The sequence below is a fragment of the Rhinatrema bivittatum genome, chromosome 1 (assembly GCF_901001135.1).
Source record: "Rhinatrema bivittatum chromosome 1, aRhiBiv1.1, whole genome shotgun sequence".
NCBI lineage: Eukaryota > Metazoa > Chordata > Amphibia > Gymnophiona > Rhinatrematidae > Rhinatrema > Rhinatrema bivittatum.
Genome location: NC_042615.1, coordinates 115,200,807 through 115,223,705, shown reverse-complemented (window position 1 = coordinate 115,223,705; position 22,899 = coordinate 115,200,807). Strand labels below are relative to the sequence as shown.

Sequence of the window (22,899 nt, the reverse complement as noted above, 5' to 3'; positions counted from 1 at the left end):
CCTTTGCCCTCCCCTCGCCTTCCCCTCCCTTCCCCTACCTAACCCACCCGCCCGGCCCTGTCTACACCCCCCCCTTACCTTTGTCGGGGGATTTACGCCTCCCGGAGGGAGACGTAAATCCCCGCGCGCCAGCGGGCCTGCTGCGCGCCGGGCCGCGACCTGGGGGCGGGTACGGAGGGCGCGGCCACGCCCCTGGGCCGTAGCCACGCCCCGTACCCGCCCCCAAAACGCTGCCGACACGCCCCCGGAACGCCGCGACGACCGGGCCCGCCCCCGACACGCCCCCCCTCCGAGAACCCCGGGACTTACGCGAGTCCCGGGGCTCTGCGCGCGCCGGGAGGCCTATGTAAAATAGGCTTCCCGGCGCGCAGGGCCCTGCTCGCCTAAATCCGCCCGGTTTTGGGCGGATTTAGGCGAGCAGGGCTCTGAAAATCTACCCCATAATAAATATTTAAGACAAGCATTGCCCCCTGGACCAAAACCAGGGAATGTGATAATAAAAAATTTTATGGTAGACATCTGTGTGCTGGAATTCCAGGGGGGGGGCACTGCTTGAAATTTGAGGCCTTCTTTCAAACTGTCTCCCTTTAGATAGCAGAAGAAAGTGTATCTTTGTAGTTTTGGGCCCATAGTAAAGAGTCATGGAATGTGCCTGTCTTCAAGGATAGTTAGTTTCCCAGGACTCTTTGAAATGTCAGATGTAAGCAAATGTTTCTTTTCACCTTGTGACCTTAAATCAAAGGAGTGTTGTTTTAATTACTAGGACAAAACTGTATTTAAGACTAGCCACTTCAACATCTAACTAAGTCAGTCTCTCAGGCTTAGGAGCTGACTTCCTTATGCGCATAAGAAATAAAGGCTTTTGATTATGAGAAATGCACCGTCTCTGTTTTTCCTGTTGTCCTTTGGTAAACTTTTTTCCAAAACAATCTGCATTTATAGGAGCAGTCTAGAAAAAATAATAGGCCTTAGAAGTGATGGAGTTAGGTTCAACCCATTAAAGACGTTCCTCAGGACAAACTGGACAAAACCACTATTGCACTGGGAATTCCTGTCCAAATAATACAATGTGAATGAGTGATGAGGAACAATGTTGCAGTTCTCATCCATGGAGACTGAACATAGGTAAACCACTGATGCTATAGCTCTTGATGCTGTAAACCTTGACAAAACCCACCAGATTCAGATCCACCTGGGCATAACAGGAGATGCAGTTTGCTAGCCAATTGGATAATGTGGGCTTGACAATGGCAATCTCAGGTTTGTTGGTGTCACAGGAAAAAAATGCTGGCTGAACGTTTTTATGTGTTTCACTTTTCCATTGTAGAGCAAAGATCCAACGAAACTAGCAAAAGACTGGTAAAGCCACAATAAATTTACTTATTTGCTGGGGTGGTTATGAAGCACAAGAACTGAAGGTATGATAATGGGACAGGTTGAATTGTTTGGGGGGGCAGAGATAAATAGCTTTTAACCGATTCACATTTACCCATTCTAGACCTCATGATTTTAAACACCTCTATCATATCCCCTCTCAGCTGTCTCTTCTCCAAGCTGAAAAGTCCTAACCTCTTTAGTCTTTCCTCATAGGGGAGCTGTTCCATCCCCTTTCTAATAATTTCAATTTGTTATCCACTATGAAGCCTAGATCTCTTGCTTCGGTGGTAGCTCCTAATATGGAACCTAACATTGTGTAACTATAGCATGGGTTATTTTTCCCTCTATGCATCACCTTGCACTTATCCACATTAAATTTCATCTGCCATTTGGATGCCCAATTTTCCAGTCTCACAAGGTCTTCCTGCAATTTATCACAATCCGCTTGTGATTTATATAAGCTCTTAACCTCAACCATTCCGTACCCGTTGCAATAACCTCTCCATTTCTGCTATTAAACCAGTACTGTTATTATACCATTTCTGATAGAATATTGTATTATACCACACCAGTTACTATACATTATATATATTTTATCATATGCCAAATCTGTTATTATACCATCCTTGTTATTAGGCCAGTTCTGTTATACCAGTTGTTTTTGCAATTGTAATTCATTGTTTCACTTGTAAACCGGAGTGAAGGCCTCTAGCTAAACTTCAGTATAAAAAAAACAACATATAAATAAATAACCACTCTGAATAATTTTGTAATCATCTACAAATTTGATTACCTCACTCATTTCTTTCCAGATCATTTATAAATATATTGAAAAGTATGGGTCCCAATACAGATCCCTGAGGCACTCCACTACCCACTCCCACTAAGAAAATTGTCCATTTAATCCTACTTTGTTTCCTGTCTTTTAGCCAGTTTGCAATCTACAAAAGGACATTGCCACCTATCCCATGACTTTTTACTTTTCCTAGAAGTATCTCAAGAGGAACTTTGTCAAATGCCTTCTGAAAATCCAAATACACTACATCTACCGGTGGAGGGTAGAGAATGAAAGTACAGGGTAATGCAGATGAGAATGAATTTACTCAATCCTACATTTAAGAAGTAATATTTCAAAGAGATAGTAACTCAATAATACACCTGGACATGACCAACATTACTCAAATAATGATTTTATTTATGAAATTGTAACCGAACTTTATTGGCACCTGTTAGAATGTACGATATCCTACATTTACTTACCTTAGTCTATGTGCCTATTTGTAAACCGCTGCGATGGTATATAACTTAGCGATGGTATAGAAAAGTTTTTAAATAAATAAATACATAAACAAACATGTTTATTAATTCCTTCAAAAAAATGAAGCAGATTTGTGAGGCAAGACTTGCCTTGGGTAAAGCTATGCTTTGTTCCATTAAACCATGTCTTTCTATATGTTCTGTGATTTTGATATTTAGAACACTTTCCACTATTTTTCCTGGCACTGAAGTCAGGCTAACTGGTCTGTGGTTTCCCGGATCACCCCTGGAGCCATATTTAAATATTGCGGTTACATTAGCCACCCTCCAGTCTTCAGGTACAATGGATGATTTTAATGATAGGTTACAAATTTTTACTATTAGGTCTGAAATTTCATTTTTTAGTTCAGTCAGGACGCTGGGGTGTATACCATCCGGTCCAGGTGATTTACTAACTCTTCAGTTTGTCAATCAGGCCTATCACATCCTCTAGATTTACTATGATTTGGTACAGTCCATCTGAATCATTACCCATGAAAACCTTCTCCGGTACAGGTATCTCCCCAACATCCTCTTCAGTAAACACTGAAGCAAAGAAATCCTTTAATCTTTCCGCGATGGCCTTATCTTCTCTGAGTGCCCCTTTAACCTTTTTCCCATCGTGACACACCTGACTGACATCGCTCACATGGGTGACATACTGCTCATTACAATCCACAGGCGAAATTAAAAAAAAAAAGGTCCCATGTTACTTTTATTGTTAAGAATGACACAAGGGAAAGATAAGAGTACTGTCTCTGAACAGAAATTATATAAATAGTAAACTTCCCATACCAGAACAGCACCAACTTCCAGCACTCAAACAGTAACCACCTTACCTATGAAGAGGCAAAAATAAAAATATTACACCAAGCCTTAAAACTCTAATAATTTTCCTATTAGGAAAACTGAACAAGCCAGGCTGCTTTAGAGCCCTACACAGAAACTACATACCAACAAAATACCTCACCTTAGTCACGTGTGCAGCCCCTCGCCTAAAAAAAGAATAAAGAGACTATAAAGCATAAATGGAAACCTCAACAAGCCAGAGACTCTCTATGCAGTGCAACAAAGGAAAAGGAGAAACATCACCAGTCCTCATAAAACAAATCAAGAAATATAAAATCAATAGAAGAAAAATCATAATAAAAAAAATAGATTTCAAAACTGCTGATGAATGGAATACTCAATTAAAACCTTTCCTAGCACCCAGACAAATGGATTCAGGACCAGTGGGTTATGCATCTCTACCAGACGATGGAGACAGAGCAAACTGACATCACAGTATATATATATACTCCTGCAGTGACATCAGCCAGTCAGTATTCTCTGTCTCCAGCAGATGGTGGACGTGCATTTCCCTATAGGGGATTGCTTCAAAATTTAGAGGAGAATTAATAGGAGCTTTGAGTTGCCCTGCTCTCCTGCAGTTGGTCCCTCCCCCAGTGGAGAATTCCTGAGGTGATTTCCGTGGTCCCTCAGATGAGTGCCTTGGTCCGGTAGCTGATTCTTCAGCCGGTGTGGACTTAGCTGATTTAAGCAACTGAAAAGCAGCGGCTGCAGGAAGCAAAGTACAGCGATGATGGTATATGCCCTCTCCCCCTGCAGCCAGAGACAGTCTCTGTACTCGGCCAGGAAAGGCTGAGCTCAGGTAAGCTTTAAAAAAAAAAAAAAAAAAAAAAAGAAGTCAGAGAGAGTAGAGGGATTGTTATAGGACTTACACTGTTCTCTGTAAGCCGTTCTGATGTTTGTTCCCGCTCCCGTGGGGGTTAAGGGACCTGGGCAGCCCGGCGGGTTGAGCAGCCCAGGTGGGCTAAGCCCCATGGTTAGGCTTCTTTCTGTGCACCACGTTATAGGCTGTGGTAGCATTTTCATGTGTTTTTCTGTGCGTTTGGCTGCCCTCTGCAGGAGCATCGGTGCGGGCAAGTGCATCCAGCTGTGCATTTGAATTGTGTGCTCAGTTTCTTTTGCGCACGCTGTCTGTGTGCATATTCTGGAACGTGCTGGTTGCGTGCCCAGGACTGGCGTGACAGTGCGCTTAGTTTTGTGGCGCATAACCTTAAGACACCTAAATTTTGTGCACAACATTTTTTGCGTAAATTCAGCTGGATGCACATCTTCAGTCGCCATTTAAGCATACTGACAGACTAATGGCGCCTGTGGCTAAGAAACCTAAGCACCTTTCCCTCTGCACTGCCTGTCATATTTGGGCATCTCAGCCTGGAGTGCCCTCTAACTTGTGCCACACTGCTTAGAGGCTCAGGGAGAATTATCTTCCTCTGATTTTACTAAGCCTGGTTCTTCCCAGCCTGATGATGGCCTGGTTAAGAACATGTCAAGAGGGAGGCCTGACATCAGAAGTCCCTTGCCTGGTTCCTCAGCAGGGGACTGCAGCTCAGTGGATGCTACACCAGGTGGCTTCTGGTTTTGTCATAGATCCTTCTGCCTTTTCTTGGGTAGAATTTTATCAAGGATTACAATCCTTTCCTCAGGTGCAGACCTTAGCCCTGTCCAATCCTGTCAGGTCAGATTCTCAAGCAGTGGACTCTCCCTCTTCCGGTACTATTGTTAAGCGCCAAAGTACACCTTGATTGACTGCAGGTACTTCTGAGAGGAATCCAGATGGCACTGATGAAGCGGATCCTGACTCTCTGGATGGGGAAATTACCCCTCGGGATTGGAACCATATTGGACTATGTTGCGGTTCTTTCATAGAGATGAACTGCCAGCCTGATTTCCCAGACAAAGATGCTGGGAGTACCTGGGACAGATTCCATGTCTGAGCCAAAGAAAATCCCTTTTTGGTTTCTTTGCACAAAGCCTCTTGTTTTTTCTCTGTTATGGAGGCCATTCAAGAATTGATTGATCTTAAATGGACACACCAGAGGCAAATTTCAAAGGGGATCAGACTTTGGAAGGCCTGTACCCCCTGCATCCAGTGGTGAGAGAGTGCCTGCATTTTCCGAAAGTGGATGTGCTTGTCTGTGCCGTCTCTAAATGGATGACTATCCCTGTGGAGGGAGAAGCGGCCTTGAAGGATGTGCATGATAGGAGGATTGAGGCCATCTTTAAGCAAGAATGTGAAGCAGTGGCAATGACCGTGCGTGCAGATAGCTTCTTGTTGTTCTCTCATTTGCTTCTCTCTCAGGAGGCTGATGACTCTGGTGAATTCTAGGGTAGTTATGGAGCCTGCTGCTTTTTTTTTTTAAGCAGACGTGCAATTTGGCCCACACCTCAGCCAGAGGAGTGGCTTCTGTAATAGCAGCCAGGTGTCAGTTATGGCTGAGAAATTGGTCAGCCAATGTGACATCCAAAACTAAATCTTATAAAATTACCTTTGAAAGGCTCACTCTGCTTTGGGAGTGAGTTGAAGAAACTGGCCAGTAAGTGGGGTGAATCCCCAGGTTCTTGGTTGCCGGAGGATAAAAAGCAGTTGCCATGCCCCTTTGATATGAGGGGTCGTCTCAGGGATTCCAAGCGGTTTCGTCACTACAGAGGGGTGACCTTTCAGAGGATTTGGTCTTTCGTAGGTCTTAGTCCTTTCGTCCCAGACAGCACAGGCTCGGGAGGTAGAATCTCCCAAGCCTTCCAATGAAGGTTTGCCAACTCACCCCCGGGAACAGGAGATAGGGGGATGTCTCTCTCTCTTTTATCAGAGGTGGGTTGAAATCACATCAGAACAGTGGGTCCTGGAGGTGATACGAGAGGGATATGTGCTAGAGTTTCACAGTGTTCCTTGGGACGTGTTCATGGTGTCTCTCTGACACTCCTCATAGAAGCAGGCAGTGGATTGTACAGTGTCAAGGCTCCTCAGTCTGAGGTTCCAATATCCTCATCTCAAGAAAATACAGGTCAATATTCCATTTATTTCATTGTGCTCAAGAAGGTGGGCTCCTTTCGTCCCACCCTGAATCTCAAAGGGGTCAACCGTCAATTGCGGGTGACTCATTTTCGGGTGGAAACATTGTGCTCAGTGATAATGGCCATGCAGTTGGGGGAATTTGACTTCCTTGGATCTGTCCAAGGTGTATCTCCATATTCCCATCTGACTGTAGCACAGTTTTTCTGCATTTTGCAGTGTTGGGGGTGCCATTATCAATTTCGGGCTCAGCCTTTTAGTCTGCCACCACACCCAGAACTTTATCCAAGACTATGATGATGGTGGTGGCAGAGTTGGGAAAGGATGAGACCCCGGTATACCTGTAATTGGACGAATGGCTGATTCAGGCCAAGTCTCTAGAAGAGAGCTGCCTGGTGACCTGCAAGGTGATCTCTGTTTTGCAGGAGCTCAGTTGGGTGGTGAACCTAGCCAAGAGCAATCTTCAGCCATCTCAGACGCTGGAGTATCTGGGTGTTCGGTACAACATGAAGCAGGGCAAAGTTTTCCTACCAGAAGCTCGTATTCAGAAGTTGATGACCAAGTGTGTCTCTTGATGAACACTATACGCCTGACAGTGTGGTCCTATCTACAGGTACTCGTTTTGATGGCGGCAACCCTGGAAATTGTGCCTTGGGCGAGAGTGCATATGCGTCCTCTTCATTGCTCTCTGCTGTCTTGTTGGAACCTGCAATCTCAGGACTATTTGATTTAGCTCCACCTGCTGATGGAAGTCTGCTCTCACCTCCAGTGGTGGTTGCGAGTGGATGATCTGAGAAAGGGAGTTTCCCTGACATCGCCAGATTGGTTGGTAATGGGAGTCTAAAGGGTTGGGGAGCTCATTGTCAGGAACTATCGGCACAAGGGTGCTGGAACATCAGTAGGCTGGAAGCCTGGGTGCTCCGGTTGGCGTGCTTGCAATTCAGCAGCAGGCTGCAGGGTCAAGCAGTCCGGGTAATGTCGGACAACAGAACGATGGTGACTTACATCAATCGGCAAGGAGGAACCAAGAGCCAGCAAGTGTCACAGGAGATAGAATGGAATGGGTGGAAGTGCATCTTCAGGAGATCTCAGCCTCGCACATTGCAGGAAAAGACAATGTAAGAGTAGACTCTCTCAGCAGGGAGAGTCTGGACCCACAAGAATGGGTGTTGTCAGATGAGGCGTTTCAACTGATAGTGGATTGCTGGGGCCTTCCATTTCTAGACCTGCTGGCAACTTCTCACAATGCAAAGGTTTCTCGATTCTTCAGTCTCAGGGGAGATCCAAAATCATTGGGTATCGATGCTCTCGTGCTGGTCTGGCCAGAGACAAGCTGCTGTATGCCTTTCTCCCATGGTCCATGTTGGGCAGAATAGTTTGGCAGGTCTAAGGTCACAGAGAGTTGGTGCTTTTGGTGGCACCGGACTGGCCCAGGAGACCATAGTATGCAGATCTGCGAAGGCTCCTGGTAGACTCCCCCCTCCGCCTTCCGACGCACAGGAATCTGTTGCAGCAGGGACCTGTCCTTCACTAAGATTCAACTCAGTTTTTTTTTTTTACAGTAGTTTGAGAGGGCTCACTTGCTGAAGCATGGATATTCTACTGCTGTGATTGCCACCTTGCTATGAGTACAAACATTTTCCACTTTCTTAGCTAACCTATGTGCGCGTTTGGCAAGAGTTTGAGGCTTGGTGTGAAGGCTGAGGAGTGCTTCCTAGTTTAGTTAAGATCCTGCTCACTTTGGAATTTTTGCAAAATGGATTGAATAAAGGGTTGGCCTTTAATTCCTTGAAGGTACAGGTAGCAGCTCTTGTCTGTTTCAGGGGTCAGGTGAACGATGAATCCTTATCGGCTCATCCAGATGTGGCCCGTTTCTTGAGGGGAGTGAAACATCTTTGTCCTCCCTTGAGGTTACCAGTACCCTTGTGGAGTCTTAATCTGGTGTTGGATTTCTTGGCGGGCACTACATTGACCATTGCGTAATCTTTCATTGCAATTACGGATCTTGAAAACAGTGTTTCTGGTGGTGATATATTCTGCACATCGAATTTCCGAGCTGCAGGCCTTGTCTATCTCCATGTTTTAGAATGACGACCACTGACCATTTTTGTAACCACCCTCTGGACTAACTGCAGCTGGTTTATATGCTTGAAAGTGCAATCTCTGGGGTTGTATCCAGTGTTCCAAATGAGGTCTCACCAAGGGTTTAATACAGGGGAAATATCATCCCCCCTTTTTTTTGCTGACCATTCCTCTACCTAAGAATCCAAGCATCTTTCTGGCTTATGTCAATGCTTTATTGGCCCCCTAAAGATAATCAGATATGGTCACCCTATATTCTACTCCTCCTCTGTGCTTAACAGTTTTTTTTACCCCCAATAATGTACCTCTCCCCGGTTTTGCTATCCAAATGCATTACTCAGCATCTTTTTTTTTTACACATTAAATATTTGCTGCCCAGCTCACATGACATGCCATATCAAAATAGGCTGATACATACTGGAAGTGGGCATATTTCATACGAAGAAGACTGCCCCTGAGCAGAGAACTAGCAGTTTTGAAAAAAAAAACAAACAAAACTATACCCCTAAAACCTAGACTCCAATAACCAGCAGGCCAAGCTACTGCCAAACTGGTGTGCATCAATAAAATAGCTGCTGAAGACTACTAGCTGCTATAGGTCTCTTCTCCCTTCTTTAATATACATTTACAAGGATAACGGAGGATATAAGAATATCCTAAAGCCGTAACTTTTTGCCTCATTCATAGAAATTCTTTTCTCCTGACCTGAGTAACTTGTGCCAGGTCAGGATAAATCTTCAATGGTTGGCCATAGAAATTTATTGGAAATTTTCTAAAATAGGCTTTCAACACGTTATTTACGTTATGATTAGTAATAAAAGAGACTAACAAGGTATTCCTTTCTAATACATCTGTATTTGAATCTTCCAAGAAACTAGTTAAGTTTGTGGGGAAAACTACTGGATTTATACCTGCATATGAAGCTCTCTGTTTTAGGAAATAACAGGTATTTACAGAAGGTAAGTTATCAGAAAAAAAAGCGAGAACTTCTATGAAGAACTTTTTCAAAGTGGTAAAAGAAATTTCCCCTGCAATCTTAGGAAAATTCAGAATCCTTATATTTAAGGTGTTTAACACTATTTTCTATTGCCTCCAGAAGCCGTGAACAAGTTAGTTGATCTTTAATCATAGCCGCATTTAAAGTTTGTATTGAGTTAATCTTATTCTTGTTGCGTCCGGTCTCAGACGCCTTCAACCTTTGTGCCTCACCTTTCTCTCTGCTCTCCCCGCTAGCCTTGGGAAGATGGCTACCGCCGCGTCTGCATGCCGCTCTCTCCGGCGTCCCCGGAACGGCCATGGAAAAGCCTCACGCCATGTTTCTCCTAAGGGCCTCCTAGGGTGCGCACGCCAGCCATGTCTATATCCACGTCATGGCAGGAACCTCGGGGGCATCCCCTCAAGTGACGTCATGCCATCCGGGTATTTAGCCTGCCCTTGTTTGCTAGCTAATCGAGTTAGCAGGGATCGTGAATGGATGGAAAGCCTCCGGTCTGAGCTACTCTGCCGCTTCCTTGCTGCCACTGGAAGCTCTCTCTGCCATTTGGGGTATTTCTCTAACCTGGGAACCCGCTCCTCGGGGGCCCTTTGCTTTCTTTCAGGTATCTATCTGGGATCAGGTACTCGCTCCTCGAGGGCCTACTCTCCCTGGCTCGGTGCCTGTATTCAACTACTTCTGCCTGCTGGGATCTTCACCTATACAGCTACCAACTTATGGGCCGATTCAGTAAAGTCCGCGGGAGAGCGCACAGGCCACTTACCTGTGCGCGCGATTCAGTATTTAAATGAGGCCCAGCGGTAGAAACGGGCAAAAGGAGGCTCTAGGGACACTAGCGCGTCCCTAGCGCCTCCTTTTGGCCTGGAGCGGCAGCTGTCAGCGGGTTTGACAGCCAATGCTCAATTTTGCTGGCGTTGGTTCTCGAGCCCGCTGACAGCCACAGGCTCGGAAACTGGACGCCGGCAAAATTGAGCGTCCGGTTTTCGACCCGACAGCCGCCAGCCCGTTTAAAATTTTTTCTTCTTTACTTTTTTTTACCCTTCGGGACTTCAGACTTGATATCGCCATGATATTAAGTCGGAGGGTGCACAGAAAAGCAGTGGGAATCGCGCGGGAATACCTAATAGGGCCATCAACATGCATTTGCATGTTGAGGGCGCTATTAGGTTCGGCGGGTTGGACGCGCATTTTCCGCCCCTTACTGAATAAGGGGTAAGGTAAAACGCACGTCCAATGGCAGGTTAACAGTGCGCTCCGGAGCGCCCTGTACTGTATCGGCCCGTTAGTGAGTAATCTAACATTCTCAGTCTGTCTCATCTACAGCTCTGCAGCACTGGGAACCTGCATCCGGATCTCCCTATACTATCTCTGTGAGATGGGTCCCCTCACTACTACCACCTCTGGTGGTATACCTCAGCTGTATAATAAAAGACGAATCTCTGTGTTTGTGCGTCTTGAGTCTAGCCTAGTACTGTAGTTCCTCACGGGGCTCCTTCCCGTGGGCATGGTCATCTCCACAGTACCCAAGAATCCACTCAAACACCTCAAAACCATAACAATTCTCGGCCTCTCCAACTCTATTTTCAATAGTATTTGTCCTTTCCTGTATATCCTCCATTTTTTATTCGAAATTCTGGGAGATGGAGTCCATTTTGCTCTCGTCTATTTAATGAAGCTCCAAACCCCACCATCATGTCCCAGATTACCTCCAGGTCTCCGGTCTAGCTGGCGGTTGCATTGACTCACCCTGGGTGCTTGAAGTCGTCTGCCCTTGGTTACTCTGCTGAGGGACCTCAGAATGACCACTCCTCCGTAGAACTCCGGGCGAGCCATCTTCCCTTCCTCCCTCGGCAGGGGCAACTTTGTCCCTGGCGGCTGAGGAATCCTCCTCTTCAAGCACCACGCTTGAAACAGCCCCCTTCTGTCCAGTCGCATTGGCCGCGTCATCTGGCTGCGGCTGAACGGCATCTCTGCTGGGGTCACACTGAGCCGAAGGTTGCCGCAGTTCAGGACTTAGGGATGCCTCCTCCAAGAGAGCTCCCCGCTCTCCTTTGCGGAGACTCTCAACGGGTTTACCGGCTCCCTGCTGATCTGGTTGGGACAAAAAACGCTCGATGTCCAGCTGCATCAAGGGAGGTAAGGTGTCTGTAGGATAGATCCTTATCTTTTCTTTTCTTTTTGCTGGCATAGTGAAATTAGTAACACAGGAAATTTTCTCTGCAGCTCAAGGTGTTCAGTGTTCCTGCTATGCCACCATCTTGTCCCTCAGGCCTTTTTTTTTTTTTTTTTTAAATATACATATAATCACGAGACTTACCATGCCCACCTCCAGGACTATGGGCCTTGCAAAGCTATGCCGATGGAATGCCAGCACTACTTTGGTTAGCCCACAATGAGATGAGGAAAGGAAAGGCAGTGCAAGTTTCTTTCCCCCTAGTCTATCATGGCAAAGCTTCCATTTTGCTGGATGCAGGCTGCTTACTTCCAGAAGTGCTTCTCCCTATTGCCGCTGGATTAGAGGAGGGGGTCCCCCTCCCCCCAAAGTCACAGAAAGCACAGTGTGCCATGGCAACATGAGCAACCAAACCCAATCACAAGGTCCCTGCCTGAGATGGGTGGAAGCCTTCCTGGGTTGGGTTGGGTGTTGGGTGTGGTGTGTGTGTGTGTCTGCCTAACTAGGATTTGGGTGGATGAGAATGGGAGTCTGCCTGGCTTGTGTGAGAGAAAGAAAATGGAGCTGCAGCTGGATTCCAACCTGTCAGAAACTTAACTGAAGATGAGGGCATGACACTGCTGGTTGATCCAAACCAAAGAACAGCTGGAGATGCCTCTAGGTTTGTCTGAGAGGGAGTGTATAAGTATATATCTATCTATATCTATAAAAGAGAGGAGAAAGTTTGTGCATCCTACTTCCCACTAATCCACAACAATCTCAGGGTGACTGGAAATCAAAAGTTCTCAGGTATGGAGAGCGTGAATTTTTAAAATCCTTTTTAGTTTTATTTTTCAGGTAATATTCGATGTGTCTGCTGTTATGAAATATTTTATTCATGTTTGGGACACTTAAAAAAACTTGTATATGAGTTTTTAGTTATTTGATATTTTATTCATCAGTCTTTTTTGAAATATTAGTATGTTTTTAATATTTTATGTATTTTTTATTTCTTGATTTTGTTTGACGTTAAGAGGATTGGTGATGATTCTGTTTTTTTCATTGTTGCACTGCATAGAGTGTCTGGCTTCCTGCTGTTTCCAGTTCAGTTTTTGTCTATGTGTTTGTATTTCTATTTTATGGTTGCTCTATTCTGTATTTTGATGAGGATTTGTTTATGTTCTGCATGAGTGACTGAGGTGAGGCATTTTCCTAATAGGAAGTGTATTAGTGTATTCGGGCTTTCAGAGGGTCAAGCCCACACCCAACACACATCATAATAGGCCTAATACCACAAGAGTTCCAAGTGTTTTTTTTTTTTGCAGGGATTTCTCGTTGGCATCATAGCAGTGCATGTAAATATGTGATATTTTTATCTTAGAATACGGTACTTTGATTTTTTCATGTAAAATATAATTGCATAGCTTAACTGTGTGTGGAATGGGGTGGGGGACATTGTGCAAGGCTATAAGGTTTGCCTAGGGCACCTAATACTCTTGTACCAGCCATGAGTTCGGGGGGGGGAGGAGAGGCAGGGGTGGTAGCAAGTTTTTAAAGTTTATCTCACTGAGGGAAGCTGGGTCCGGGACAGAGAATGAATGAATATTGGGGGGGGGGGGGGGGGGGGGGGGGGGGCAGTGGCGGCAGCACAGCAATTGTTTGCACAGGGCAGCAAAAAGAAAGCTAGCACCAGCCCTGTGTAGAGTACATCACATCGGAGACATTTCCTGACCCACAAGGCATGATTGAACAGATGGCCAACCACACACCGTCTCTCTTGAGATCTGCTCTTGTGAAAGGCAGCATCCTTGGAGTCACAGGATATAGCATGGAACTGCAACGGGGCAATGATCATCAACCCATTGTCTAGCATGCTGCTAGACAATGGCCGCGCTGAGGCCACACACGCTGATGGACCAGTCTCGCCGAGCATGGGCTTCATGCACCACCGCCCTTGTAATTTTATTTATTTATTTTTTAAATATCCAAGGCTGCTCTCCCAGACATGATGCAGCCTGCAGCCGAGGAAAATTGCTACATCAGAACGACTAATCTGCCCAGCTACACTGTACCACTGCTCACGTCCCTTACTTTGTGGTCTTCCGACCCCTCCCTACAGGCCCCTTGAGCTACAAGTGCATTGCCACCTCTGCATTGTGGTGATTGCCGAGTGCAGCAATGGGGTCCCACGGGGCATCTGCAGAGCCACTATGTGGGCAAGGACTCAAATCCATCTGTGCATCTGAGAGGAATATTTAAAATCGGGGGGGGGGGGGGGGGGAGGGGAGGGGAGGGCACACAGGAGAAAGCACCAAGGCAAGATAAGCCCTCTGTGCTTACCTTCATGGCCCACACCACTGCCAATCATCACCACCCAGAAAAGGAAGAAATAAGGGATAGGAGGCCTATGCAGACTGCCCATATAAGAGGCAAAACGCTCACTGCAAATACTGCCACAAGAAGAGGATGGTGGGTGGGCCAGCTCAGACATATATTGCTTTTGCTGGACTGCCCCCAGTCCTCCCTACCTACCCGAACCCACATCCCTCTCACCCACCTGCAGCCTTCCCTTTAGGGTCCAGAGGCTGAGCACCAACTTGGGTGTGGTCTCCCCACCCCATATGGGGGGTTAGGTCAGCTCCTTACTCAAAATGCCTTGGCTTACAAGTAAAGGCTCATTCCTGTCAAGGTATATACAAAGTTAATCCATTTGGAGTTTCCCTGAGTGAAAATCAGATTGAACTGATTTTCATCCTATTTTTAAAAATTTGCTATAGGCTCAAGATTCATTCCAGCATCTCCTCCCCTAGACATTTGACAGTGGGGCATGTACAGGAATTGGACCTGGATTGTACACACAGCAAGAGAGTGCAGGCGCAGTAGGTACATACAAGCTGTAGCCATGATTGCATGCTCACACACAGGAGGAAGAAGGAAGTTGCCAGTAGGTGGAGATCAAATTTGAAGCCCAAGTAACCACTAGAACTGCACTAGAGGGAGTCCCAGAGTTGTCATTGGGGAAAGAAGACCAAAACTGTCACTAGATCCACTGCTGAACAGGGAAGCATAGGAGCTGTGTCCTTCTTGGAGAAGGTGAGAAGAGAGGACACTGGGAAGAGTGATAAAGGGAGATGCAAGACACAGGAAGGAGGAGATGCTGGGAATCAGAGGGAGGATACTGGAAGAAAGGAAGGATTGGGAAAGAAAGGGGGATATGCTGGAGGAAAGAGGAGATGTTGAGGGAGAAGTAGTTATTAAAATTTCCATCTAGCCCTGTCAATGATTTTGAAAGTTATGTGGCCTTCTTTATTAAAGTTTGGGAATCCCTACTCTAGAATCTTAATTTGCTTTAAAAAAAAAAAAAATGTAACCCTCTTCTTTGCTGAAGATCACCTTGCCAGCCCTAGAGAGCACTGGATTTACTCAATCGGGACAAGAGAAAGAATATCTGGGTTTCTGGGAAGAGGGACAGGAAACGCCTGCATGGCCAAACCAGGCAGAGGTTACCTTCAAAATAAAACAATATCCATAGCACTGGTGTGCTCCAAATAGAAGAAAAAAAGTTTATTTGAAAAAAAATCATCCAAGTTTCAGCTAGATACTGGTACAAAACACAATCCGCAGAAAGATAGCATAATATCCTGACACAAGAATACAAGAGTTCCAAACTCCTCTGAAGTTTACTTATGTTCTGCTTTCTGATACTTCAAAAGTTGATTACTTGCAGGTACGATACGTTTTTCTGTGTCTCTAGAGGGCTCACAATCTAAAAAGGGCCTGATTTACTAAGGCTTTTCTCCCATTTTGTCTATGGGAAAAACGCTTAGTAAATGAGGCCTTACGTTTGTACCTGAGGCAATAGAGGGTGAAGTGACATGCTCAAGGTCACAAGGAACAGCAGTGGGTTGTGAACCCTGGTTTCCCTGATTTATAGCCCACTGCTCTAACCACTAGGCTACTCTTCCACTCCAAAATAAAAGTTTATGGTTTATAAGTGTCCTTCTCGATTAGCCCTTTGCCCTTCCTTAGAAGTTCTTACAGAATCTCTCTAGTTTTTGTTCATAGTACCTAACTCAGCATATGACAGACAGAAAATCCTCCAACTTTTTCTCAGGGGACAGATGTCTCAGGTCCCACTTCTAGATTGTCCAAAGAAGAGCTCTCTCTTCCTTCCAAAGACCATCCAAGAGCCGGAAAGTTAGGCTAGGACAACTTTCTGTTGTACCTCTCTTCATCCAAGTTCTTTTCTCTTTACTAATACACAGATTTTTCAGATTCACACTCCTTCAAAACTTCCCCAAGAACATTTGTGCCTCATGGAAGACATCTTTGTATTCCCTCTATTGTCCCATACCCTTTGGGGTGCAAGATCCACCCCATCAATCTAGTAAACCAGTGGCATTTTCAGGATATCTATAATAAATATGCATGAGATAGAGTTGCATATACGGGAGACCCAGCGTATGGAAATCTCTCATATGCATATACACTGTGGCAATCCTAAAAACCAGACTGGTTAAGTATACCTCCAGTCGAGAGTTTGAAAACACTGCAGTAAACCAATTGCACCTCCCAACCACTCCTCAGAACATTCTCTGCACCTTCTTCTGCTAGAATATTCTCAATATTAAGAAGCAATCACACTTGCGTAAATGTGTATACATAGGTATGCTTTCCTGGCTAACAAATTTACCCAGAAAATGTCTTTTTTCCCCACTGATTTTGTCCCATTTTTGTTCTTGGTAAAAAATAAATAAATAAACCCAAAAAATGAAGGGCCCTAAGCTTACAACACCTTTCAGTCGGCCCGTTGCTTGAACATGGTCACTGTACAGTCCAGAATCTTGTTGAGGTCAAATCACCAGCACGGACCGGAGCCGTCAGTGGAAAGAAACATCACTAGTAGATGGCCACGTCTGCTCAGTGCGCTGCAGCAGTCAAAAAAGCAAATAGAATGTTAGGAATTATTAGGAAGGGAATGGTTAATAAAACGAAAAATGTCATAATGCCTCTATATCTCTCCATGGTGAGACTGCACCTTGAATACTGTGTACAATTCTGGTCACTTCATCTCAAAAAAGATATAGTTGCGATGGAGAGGGTACAGCGAAGGGCGACCAAAATGATAAAGGGGAATGGAACAGCTCCCCTATGAGGAAAGGCTGAAGAGGTTAGGGCTGTTCAGCTTGGAGAAAAGACGGCTGAGGGGGGATATGATAGAGGTGTTTAAAATCATGAGAGGTCTAGAACGGGTAGATGTGAATTGGTTCCATCTGAAGAAAATAGGATAAAACATAAGCATTGTCAAGTTAAGTGTAAAATATTGATAAGACAGGCAAAGAGCGAATTTGAAATGAAGTTGGCCATAGAGGCAAAAACTCATAATAAAAACTTTAAATATATCCAAAGCAAGAAACCTGTGAGGGAGTCGGGAGGACCATTAGATGATCGAGGGGTTAAAGGGGCTCTAAGGGAAGATAAGGCCATTGCAGAAAGACTAAATTAATTCTTTGCTTCTGTGTTTACTAATGAGGATGTTGGGGAGATACCAGTTCCTGAGATGGTTTTCAGGGGTGATGAGTCAAACGAACTGAACAAAATCACTGTGAACCTGGAAGATGTAGTAGGCCAGATTGACAAACTAAAGATTAGCAAATCACCTGGACCGGATGGTATGCATCCTAGGGAACTGAAGGAACTCAGAAATGAATTTTCTAATCTATTAGTTAACATTTGTAACCTATCATTAAAATCATCCATTGTACCTGAGGACTGGAGGGTGGCCAATGTAATCCCAATATTTAAAAAAGGCTCCAGAGGCAATCCGGGTAACTATAGACCAGTGAGCCTGACTTCAGTGCCAGGAAAAATAGTGGAAACTGTTCTCAAGATCAAAATCATAGAGCATATAGAAAGACATGATTTAATGGAACACAGTCAACATGGATTTACCCAAGGGAAGTTGCGATGGAGAAGGTACAGAGAAGGGCAACCAAAATGATCAAGGGGATGGAACAGCTCCCCTATGAGGAAAGGCTGAAGAGGTTAGGGCTGTTCAGCTTGGAGAAGAGACAGCTGAGGGAGGATATGATAGAGGTCGTTAAGATCATGAGATGCCTTGAACGAGTAGATGTGACTCGGTTATTTACACTTTCAAATAATAGGACTAGGGGCATTCCATGAAGTTAGCAAGTAGCACATTTGAGACTAATCGGAGAAAGTTCTTTTTCACTCAACGCACAATAAAGCTCTGGAATTTGTTGCCAGAGGATGTGGTTAGTGCAGTTAGTGTAGCTGGGTTCAAAAAAGGTTTGGTTAAGTTCTTGGAGAAGTCCATTAACGGCTATTAATCGAGTTTTCTTACAGGCCGATACAGCAAGGAGCGGTAGGAAGAGCTGCGTTAGTGCCGGGCGCACCCGCGTTTGCCACACGCACAGTCCGGCTCACCTACCACTCGATATTGTATTAAAATCGCATGCAAATTCAAGCCGCGTGCGTGATGTCACGGCGTAAGTTCGTGCGCTTTGCTGGCTTGAGCGCCCAAATTGACGTCACAGCGGAAGAGCGAAGAAGCTTCGGAGGAGAGGTTGCGCTTTAGTAAAGAATTCACCCGGGAGTGATCGTGGCAGAGGGCCCGTGCAGGCATCCATCTTCGCTGGCGGGGGTCGCTTTCGCCGCCGGCTGCCCCCGGGAGGCAGGGGGCAGCCTCTGGGAGGCAGGGGAGCCATGGTCCATCTCCGGAGGAGGGCTGCAAGAAAAGTAAGTTACACTTTACATGTCGAGTCGCTTTTCCCCTTTTCGTTGCTTCGGGAGGAGGGTAGAGAGGACTGGGCTGCCCCGAAGACCGGCACCCATGGACACGGCCAGGGCAGGTGAGCGAGGGCTGGGGGAAAGTTTGCCGCCTACCCTTACCCCTGCCTCTAACGCAGGGGTAAGGGTAGGCGGTAAGTTAGCAGGTTAAACGCATGGCAAAACTGCAGGTTCAAAAAGCGATAATCAGGGTGCGCGTTACTGTATGGGAGGGAATGGCTAATCCGATCGTTTACATCTCATATACATGCCGCGGGCGAAAGGGGTTACCCGTTGATTTAAAGAGGTGGTAAGAATGGGTTAAAGGGGATAGTGAATCGCGAGTTGGACTAACGCAGCAAAATTGTGAGTAGAAAGCGGGTTAGAAGCAGGGTAACCACGGCCGCACTTTACTGTATTGACCTGTTAGGGAATAGCCACTGTTATTAATTGCATCAGTAGCATGGGATCTTCTTAGTGTTTGGGTAATTGCCAGGTTCTTGTGGCCTGGTTTGACCTCTGTTGGAAACAGGATGCTGGGCTTGATGGACCCTTGGTCTGACCCAGCATAGCAATTTCTTATGTTCTAACCCCGGGCGACAGAGTATAAACAACAAACAAAAGCCGCTGCACAAGCCAGCTGAAAAAACAAAAACGTCTATCTCTCTCATTTGCTAAGACTTAAAAAAATAGCCTGCAACTGGTGCCACTTCCGTTAGTGACAGCTCGGGTCAGGGTCACACTGGCACCGCCACGAACAGAGAGCCGCGGCAGAACGCCGAAGTCCGGTCTCTCGGGCCTCCGTCCCCCCTCCAGGGATCTCTCAGCCTCGTTTTACGGCGCAGGACAGGAGCAAAGCAGCCTCGGGCTGACCGCAGTCCATCGTTATCCAGCTCCCTAGGCAGCGTTTTACATGAATTACATAAAACGCACTTTCCATCCCGGTGCAGGCGCTAACCGGCAGCGCAGACATCACTTTCCTTCCAGAGATAGGAACCGAAAGCCGCTGCTCCTCAGAATCCTCACCCAAGCTCCAGGGGAGAGAACTAAGCTCTTTTTTTTCCAGCACCCTGCGGTCCCCCTTTTCACGTCAGTTAGCCACAGGCCCACCACCTCTCACCTTTTGCATCTTCGTTCGCCGCGTACGATGACGTCACTACTCTGCGCCCTTCCTGGCGCGGGGCATGCCGGGAATCCGCCAGCTTCAAACCGCGTCTTTGGGATCTGGGCGGGAGAAGCGGATTTTTTTTTTTTTTAAATCTTTTTTTTTTCTCGCGTCTGAATCCCGTTTTGCCCCATGCACGCCAATTGCTTGTACAGAAGGAATGTTGTCAGCCGACTTCTTTCCCTCTTTAGTAGCGCTATGTAATGAGTAACGTCCTTTCTTCTTCAATGCTAAAGGTATGTATTTATACCGCGGGTCTCAGGAGCAGCTTCAAAGTTTTACGTGGATGTCATAGCGTTCTTGCTTCATCCCAGATCAACCGAATAATCTAGTCTTGGTTTTGCCTTATTGTATACCTGCACTGTAGTTCCGATTTCTCATTGATTACTCTAAGAAAATCAGAATTACAAATCATACATGCTATAGGGCAAAGGTAGGACTGGATCAGCCTGTTAGGTTTATTTGGAATGAGGTGGCAACCCTAGTTTACGTAAGGTTGTTATCAATTGCCTGTTTGACCTGTGGGTCTGCTTACCTGGTTCTGATCATTTTGCTTTCTCATCGTATCTGCATCCACAGACACGTGAATGGTGACTGGGTCGAGCCCTGGCATGTCTTCATTTTACTGTATACTGTTCTCCATGTATAAGCGCATAGCACTGGTGTCAGGGCTCTGCTGTCATCTGTTGAACTCTGAGTTTCGTTGTTAATTTCAGATCAGAGTACCAAACTGTTCTTGCAATGTTTTCAACAAACTAAAATTCCTAACAGCAAAAATCTGCACAAAAGTCAGACTGCGTTCCTAGCAAAACACAGATCCCCTGAACACATCTTTATTTTATAAACCCTGATGAATAAACATGTAAAGAAACCTCAGAGAGAATGTTTGCATGTTTTATTGACTTTATAAAAACTTCTACGTGCTCTGGCACCCTAGCCTCAACCTTAAACTACTACAAACTTGAATTGGGGGGAGCAAGGTGCAACCTGTGATGTAATTAAATAGACGTGTTCATTCATAAGCTGTAAGATAAAAATAGGCAGTTTCAGGATGTAATCTGAGTCCTTCCCTCTTAAACAGCTACATCAATGACCAGCCCCACAATACTTGAGAATCTCCTCGGCCCTAGAGCTAAAACGTAAATGACTTTGAAGTCAGATGCCTGTTACATACAGATGATTTGGTCTTTCTGCCTCCCACTGCAGAATGTCTACAAGAGAATCTAATCCTGTTAGAGCCCTACTGCAAATCATGGGCCCTATAAGTAAACCTAAGAAAAACGTTTTGTTTTTTTTCCAGAAAAGGCCAAAAAATCTCCAACATAAATCCAAATTCTCCCTAAATAAACAAGAAGTTGAGCATACTCTAGAAGATACATCCCTTGGCTTGAGACTAAATGCACCTGGGAATTTTAAATTAGCTATAAAGAATACTACAAGAAACAGTTATAGAACCTTATATGCAACAAAAAAACCTCTGGAGAAATACAACCCACAGTAAAACTACTATTAAAATTTGATAGCATCATTCACCCAGTCCTCTTATATGGGAGTGAGATCAATGGTCTATAATTAATTCCAAATTATACAGAATAATACTGAACATCTATAGAAATTCTACATCTCCAATTCTGCAATCATGTCCATAGAAACACCCCTAATAATGGATGCAGAACAGAATTAGGATGCTTTCCCTTACTACTCACCATGCAAAAAGATTATTCAAATTTTGGTGTCATCTCAATAACAGTGACACACACTCTGTGACATAATAAAACCTTGGACAAAAACACACTCAGCACCTGCTATACCAATCCAGCACTATCACTCTAACTCAAACTGGCATATGAAAAGACGGCAATGCAACTATTGTAACGTGTCCTAGAACACTGATACATATCATATTGGGAAGTGCAAAATGGAAAACAGAATAATCTGGACTGTTACAAATGCCTATATAGAAAATACACACTATAAGAATATTTCACCTCTATCACAAATATAAAAAACAGAGAGATCCTCACCAAATACAGGATAAGTGATCACAGATTAGAAATAGATGTAAACAAACTGGAAACTCCAAGAAGACAGATTCTGTATGCAGGTCAATATTGGACAAATAGAAACAGAAAAGCATTTCCTCTTGTGTTAAGCAAAATGCAAAGATATCAGAGAATCACATTTCCCAGAGCTAACAGAAAATCCAAGACTTCTCACAAGAGTATGAGTGAGAAACTCTTTATAAACCCAGGGGAAGAGGAGAAAACATGGCTATAGTGGCAAAATATATGGTATCCTACCATCAGGACAGGATTGAAATCTGACCACGAACAAAACAGACCAGCATCTCAACCTGAGACATTTCCCTGATGCTGTACTTTCTGTAATTTGTACCTGTATGAGATTTATTACCATTTTGTCATTTTTCCTAACCTTTTATCTTAATCTGTATATTTATTTATTTATTTAAGGTTTTTTTATACCGGCATTCATGAACTCGTTCACATCATGTCGGTTTACAGAAAACGGGGGTGCGGATAATACAACCAAAAAACATAAATAACGTGATGAAGAGAAGCAGTTACAATTAACAAGGGCTAATGAACTGGGAATGTAAGAAATAGAAAGAGATAGAGGAGAATAATTATATACAAAAGTTCAATATAAATATGGTGTCTCATATGTACAGTCTCTGAGTAGAGAGTTTGTTTATGGTGCATCTTAGGTAGAGTTCGAGAAGGCTTGCCTGAAAAGCCATGTCTTGAGTCTTTTTGGCAACACATGTAAAATTGCTTGAGTCCTGAATCTTGATCAGCTGTTGTAAACTGAACAGTTACAGATACCTCCTCATCCATTATCAGTAACCTTAATGTACTACTTCCATAGTTTTGGATGTTTCCAGTCTAGCTCCCATTACTGCAACTGGAGACAAGCCTCTCTGCCATAACTTTTGATAGGAACAGCAGTTCCCCTGTTCGGTGCAATTCTCTCGCTGGTTGTGATCTGGGCAAGTGATCTTTGTTTTGTAACTTCTGCCCTTGACCAGCTTCTCGCCCCTGCATCTTCATGGTTTTGTCTTCTAAAATTGGGCATGGGTGAAGACATCAGTTCCATTTTAGCCCCTAAGCCATGCATTATTCTTAGTGTTAAAGAACACACACTCTGCTCAAATTCAAGGTGGCTGA

The 22,899-nt window shown here is 44.9% G+C and overlaps 1 protein-coding gene across 3 annotated transcripts in view; it reads left to right on the top strand.

Annotated features, from left to right (window-relative positions):
- Positions 1-19,749: 19,749 nt before the first annotated feature.
- The window catches only part of CENPU (centromere protein U), a 96,982-nt gene continuing 93,832 nt past the window's right edge, over positions 19,750-22,899 (top strand). For 2 of the 3 annotated variants that reach the window (XM_029585474.1, XM_029585400.1), the window contains exon 1: positions 19,750-19,950. The gene's annotated coding sequence lies outside the window, so the exon portion shown is untranslated. The remainder of the gene's footprint in view (positions 19,951-22,899) is intronic. The other variant, XM_029585332.1, reaches the window with a different exon arrangement.